The 6224-nt window shown below is 41.3% G+C and overlaps 1 protein-coding gene across 2 annotated transcripts in view; it reads left to right on the top strand.

Annotated features, from left to right (window-relative positions):
* The first annotated feature begins 278 nt into the window (after positions 1-278).
* Positions 279-6224, top strand: part of LOC143288110 (glycine N-acyltransferase-like protein 3) — a 38220-nt gene continuing 32274 nt past the window's right edge. The window contains exon 1 of one of the 2 annotated variants that reach the window (XM_076596396.1): positions 279-637. The gene's annotated coding sequence lies outside the window, so the exon portion shown is untranslated. The remainder of the gene's footprint in view (positions 638-6224) is intronic. The other variant, XM_076596397.1, reaches the window with a different exon arrangement.

The following is a 6224-nucleotide window of genomic DNA, read 5'->3' as shown; positions in this document are numbered from 1 at the left end:
TTTATACATGTATCCGGGAATACACGAAACTGTCAGTCAGCAGACATGCGCACGGACAGTTTTTCCAGCCATTTCCTGCTTGGACACGAAGAAACTACTTTACAACGAAAATGATTATAAAGAAAATCAGTTATTGCGTCAAAATGCAGTTCGTTTGAAGAGCCGCATTCATAATACAGGATACAGGATACAGGATAACACAAAAAGCAAAGACTGCAAACGTCTGAGGACGAAACGTGGGCACCGGCGGTTAACTCACTCAGTACGGCCAGTCCTCTCTTCTCCTCTACACAGACCCCTCGGATGTCCAGTGGGTGTCTCAATGACCCGACCTTTAGCTTCCGTCGTCAGAATTGTGGTATCTTTGTCAACATTCACCTCTTCAGTGTAAGAGCCTTCCGCTTGCAATATTTTGATGATGGTAATTGGGGAGAAACGCTGTTGACGTCGTCTCTTTCGCCGTTCGTATGGAGAGAGTTAACGCTTGCCGTGAACACTGTTGACGGGCAAAACTGGTTTCAGTTTGCATTCAGTTGGCATTCATTCGTCAGGAAAGGTTTCATGCAAGCACATGCTGCAGTGGTGGCGTGACACATTACCTTCGAACAGCGCTCTAAGTCCGGTATCAGCAAATGAGGTCAGTGACAACAGCAGAGGCTAGAATGTTCTTGCTGAATGGCAGAGATCTTTTATCTGTTTATAGTCTGTTCATCTAAGATGATGATATTAGAGGCAGAGATCTTGTAAAGGACAGTATTCATATATTTTCTTTCGATCTTCTTTTTTGTTTGTTTGTTTGTGTTGTTTTTATGTCTTGCTTGTGCATGATCTGTTTGTTAGATAGCGTCTGTTTGCGGCGTGAAAAGAAAGTTTGTTACTTAAATGCATTTTTTAAATTTTACTTGGTATGTTTGTACATTTTTTTCTTAAAGTTTGAAATTCCGTCAAATTGACGTTTAGAATCTTCCCCATTTTGGAACTGAGTTCGCTCAAAAGAAAGACTAAGCGCACCACATGCTGTAAACATATCACTACACTCTCCCTTCGTTCCTCGTGTACACACTTCCAGACTTTACACAGAAAAACAAGGCTAAAGGGAACTTTTAAAAGTATGACATGTTCTGTTTGCAGACTGAACATGCAACGTGCTTTCTGTATTTGCACTGTCTCTGGCACAGTCGTGAACAATGGAATCAGTGTGGTTTTCGTTTCCATTATTGTGTAGGCCTACATCTATAATGCGGCTCCCGTCCGTTGATGTATGTATGAATGATAATCAGTCGTGTTCGACTATGACTATCAGAACAGTAGAGGGGGTAACTATCTGGGCTGGAATTTGATTATTGTGGAGTGTGTCTTGCCCACGTAACATCCCCACTCTCTCGGCCAAGTGAGTTTTAGGACAGTCAGCGTTGGGATTGTTCCCAAAAGGCCAGCTAGCCCCCGATGTTGCAAGGGTAGTTAGCTCGGCCTTGTCATGCTTGACAAGTTTGTTTACGCATCTCACCCGTTCCCTTCCCTTCAGTCCGCTGCGGCCGAGAAGAGCGTGAGCCGCGACTGAAAGAACAAAAGAAGGAAGCTCGTTTGGCGCGTGCAAAAAAGTGTACAGCTGTATATCGTTGTACAAAGTTATAAAATAGGAAAAGTTGTAAAGTCATTTACACTGCTAGAATGCAAACACACACATTAATTTTTGTTCTAATGAATCATAAAGAACACTGTATTCAACAGATAACTGGCACCTCCACAAAGTGAATGTATTTTGTGTTGTGTATGTTACTAATATTTCTTCTAATGATTCATTTTTCTCCGATTTGTAAATCCCGATGGCCTCTGGGCCATGTCAAGGACGGCCTTATCTATATGTATCCATAGTCGCGGCAGCTCTCATTTACTTTTTCTCAGTTAACGAGTCAGACCAAGCTCAATACAATTTTCTGTGACATCTTATTTGTATATATATTTTCCTGCAAGAGTCACGGAGAAAATTGCTAAATCCAATGAAATTACAACGTGGTCGCGCGAGGAGACAGGGTTTGATGGATATTTTATAATCTCTATACGACGCACAGCGAACATGACTTGAACCACACACGAACTCATCAGTACACGCGGCCACACCCGCACGCACGCACACACACACACACACACACACACACACACACACACACACACACACACACACACACACACACACTTATACACAAACATATGTTGTGTGCATCCCGCAGACACAATAGATATCTTATTCGGTGAACACCACACACACACACATACACACACATACACACACATACACACCCACCTCCCGCCCCCCCCCCCCCCCCCCCCCCCGTCGCCCCCCCCCCCCCCCCCCCCCCCCCCCCCCACACACATTCACATTGTTTCGCTGCGGTATGAGATTCAGTTTTGATGATTGTTTTAAAGTTAATGTAATTTGTCACAATTTACCAATAAAAGAAATTGATAATTCTATGTATTAGGTTAAGGCATTCGCTTTTCAGGGGGATATCCTGCTCCTCTGTCAGGCCGTTCCTTACTTTGTCTTGGATAATTGTGGAATGACATGTTTGGTGCTTGTCAGATCTTTCACAAGCTTGAACGCTTGTTGTTGCACAGGCTGTCTTCAATGTCTTGGCACTGCTCCTCGATTCGTTCCTAATCTGCTCTTTTCATCCTTTTCTTGATCTCCTGGTTGAGCTTTGTTCTGCTTGGCCCCATCTACCTCAGTCTTCCTCTTCTTCAGCTCCCTTCTATTGTCACACAGGTCCAGGACATCTGACGTGACCCAGGGCTTCTTTGCTGGTCGATGTTTGGAAAGACTCAGTAATTTGTCGATGTCGAACATAATTCCCTGTTTTTTTGATAATCTTCAGGTGGAGGTGGAATGTCATCACCACAAGGTCATGATCACTTCCGGCATCAGCTCCCGGGAAAGTTCTTGTCTTGGCAGTGCTGGATGCTTTATGCCGGCCGATCGTGTTGGCCATAACAATGTCGTTAACCGTTGTATCTGGCAAATTCCAGAAGCATAAGGGCTAAAGCCTTTGTTATTTGACTTGGCATTGCAGGACAGTCCGCAAGTGCCTTTTCAGTTGTTTTAGCATCGTCTCCTACTTTGGCGTTCCAGTCCCCTTGCACAGTGACGATGTTTTCTTGGGGGTTTGATCCAAAACTTGCACTTGTTCGGTTAAATCTTCCACAGCCTCGTCGTAAAAATCATTTGTTGGTACCTGACCACTATTATTAACCACTGGAAACTACTAACCACTACTGATCACTACTGATCACTTACCACTACAGACCACTGAACACCGCTGACTACAACTGACTGCTGACCACTGCTGGCCACTATTGGCCTCTAGTCACCGCTGACCACTATTGACCACTGACCACCACTGATCGCTAACCACCACTGACCACTAGTGACCACCAATGTCCATTGCTGACCACTGACCATTTCTGACCACCACTGACCGCTGCTAACCACCACTGGCCACTGACCATGACTGACCTGGGAGAAGATAAACCTGGGGGAATATAGACCTTGGGGAACATAGACATGCTTTCGAGCTAAGTTACATGACTGACCTGGAAGAATATAAACCTGGGGGAATATAGACCTTGGGGAATATAGACCTTGGGGAACATCGACATGCTTTCGAGCTTAGTTACATGACTGACGTGGGAGAATTTAAACCTGGGGTAATATAGACTTTGGGGAACATAGACATGCTTTCGAGGTAAGTTACATGACTGACCTGGGAGAATATAAACTTGGGGGAATATAGACCTTGGGAACATCGACATGCTTTGGAGCTTAGTTACATGACTGACCTGGAAGAATATAGAACTGGGGGAATATAGACCTTGGTAACATCGACATGCTTTCGAGCTTAGTTACATGACTGACCTGGAAGAATATAGAACTGGGGGAATATAGACCTTGGGAACATCGACATGCTTTCGAGCTTAGTTACATGACTGACCTGGGGGAATATAGACCTTGGGGAACATCGACATGCTTTCGAGCTTAGTTACACGACTGACCTGGGAGAATATAAACCTGGGGGAATATAGACTTTGGGGAACATAGACATGCTTTCGAGCTAAGTTACACGACTGACCTGGGAGAATATAAACCTGGGGCAATATAGACCTTGGGGAACATCGACATACTTTCGAGTTTAGTTACAAGTACATAAAATAACCCCCCTCCTCCCACGCGCCCCACAAAGCAAAACAAAGCTAAAAGTCATGAACTGTCAGTGAAGGAAATGACGACGACAAATCATAGGTCACTAAGTAAACGCTGAAATGTCGCCAGATCAACTGAAATATCGCCAATCCACTGATAAGTCGTCGACCGGCAACATTTTGACGGTTCTCTGACACTGATGCTGAATAGCAAAAATTATTTACGGGTTGGTGATAACATATCGAAGTCTAACACGCCCGCGCGTGTGTCAAGTCAAGTCAAGTCAAGATTTTATTTCATGATGGTAAATTGAATAAGCAACAATTGCTTTTTACATCAAGCCATCAATGAAAATAGTAATAACAAAAAAAAAAGAAAAGAAAGAATTAAAAAGGAAATAATAAATAGGAGAGAGAGAGAGAGAGAGAGAGAGAGAGAGATGAAACAAGCAGATGAAGAGCAACAATAAGAACAAAATGCATATATATATATGTATATATATATATATATATATATATATATATATATATATATATATATATGTGTGTGTGTGTGTGTGTGTGTGTGTGTGTGTGTGTGTCTGTACAAGAATAATGTGATAAAGAAATACACAATTACATTTCCATTTCACACACACACACACACACACACACACACACACACACACACACACACACACACACACACACCACTGGACACAAATTCTCGGACACAATTACACCATGCCCATCCCACCCACATGCACATGTTCCCCCATATAGTGCAAAATCCTTGCCAACACAAGCATATACAAAACATTTCACAAATAATAGAAATATTAGACGAACAGGTCAAAATTTGTATTACTGTTAATTATTTTCAATGAGGTGATTCTTCAGATTTTTCTTGAACACGTTTTTATTTACGATACTTTTTAGAGTGAGTGGGAGATTATTCCATAAATTTCCACCAGAATACAGAAAACTGGATTTGTAAAGGTTGTTTCTTGGTCTGGGTATGCAGAGCATGTGGTTGTGTCTGTGTTCATTAGTTTTAAAAGTGTCTGCAATCTTTTTTTGAGCATCTCCATACATAACATTATGCATGCAAACAGCTTTGTTGAAGTACAGCCTGTTGGGAAAAGATAATATATTAAGTTGTTTATAGTCCATTGGGGTCAGGGAGTTCGGTTTTAACAATACTATTTTCAGTGCTCTTTTATACATACTGGTGAATAAACTTCAAGTTTGAGAGGCTACAGCTGTCCCATAAAGTTGACGCATAATCGATTACTGGCAGAATATGTGCACAGAAGAAGAGCTTTCGTGAATGGACATTAAGGATCTTTTTTATTTTTGCTAGTTGAGGTATTCTATTTGAGAGACGTTTACTTAAGTACTTCGTATGATCAGTCCAAGATAGATCTTTATCAATAATGACACCCAGAATTTTGTGTGAATCTACCTCATCAATTTTATTGACGCCTAGGAATAGTGGTTTGAAGTTATGTTTCATTTTTTGTCTTTTTTGTCGTGCACATACATACATGCACTTCGTTTTCTGAGCATTCAAGGACATGTGATTCAAGTGTGTCCAGTCATTAAGTTTCTGAAGATCATCTTGGAGTTCATTAGTTAGTTTACTGGCGTCTGAATTGCTTGAATGTAAGGATTTGTCATCTGCAAACATTTCACATTTACATTTCATATAACAAGGAAAGTCATTTACATAAGTGGAGAATAAAATTGGCCCTAAGATGAATCCCTGTGGTACTCCATGTTTAATAGATGTAAAATTTGAGGTTTGATTATTTATTGTTATTAACTGCTTCCTATCAGAAAGAAAAGAATGTATAAGGTGAATATACTCTGGTGGTAATTTATAAGCTTCTAATTTAGGTAGTAACAAGGAGTGATTGACTACATCAAAAGCTTTTTCAAAATCTATGAAAAGGAAACCTGTGAATTTATTTTCATTTATGTTATGTAGAAGACTGTCAGTGAGTTGTATGAGGGCTGTATGACAAGAATGATTTTTACGGAAACCA

Source organism: Babylonia areolata, chromosome 12 (assembly GCF_041734735.1).
Source record: "Babylonia areolata isolate BAREFJ2019XMU chromosome 12, ASM4173473v1, whole genome shotgun sequence".
Lineage (NCBI taxonomy): Eukaryota > Metazoa > Mollusca > Gastropoda > Neogastropoda > Buccinidae > Babylonia > Babylonia areolata.
The sequence above is the reverse complement of the archived record's forward strand: the minus strand, read 5'-3'. Positions and strand labels throughout refer to the sequence as shown.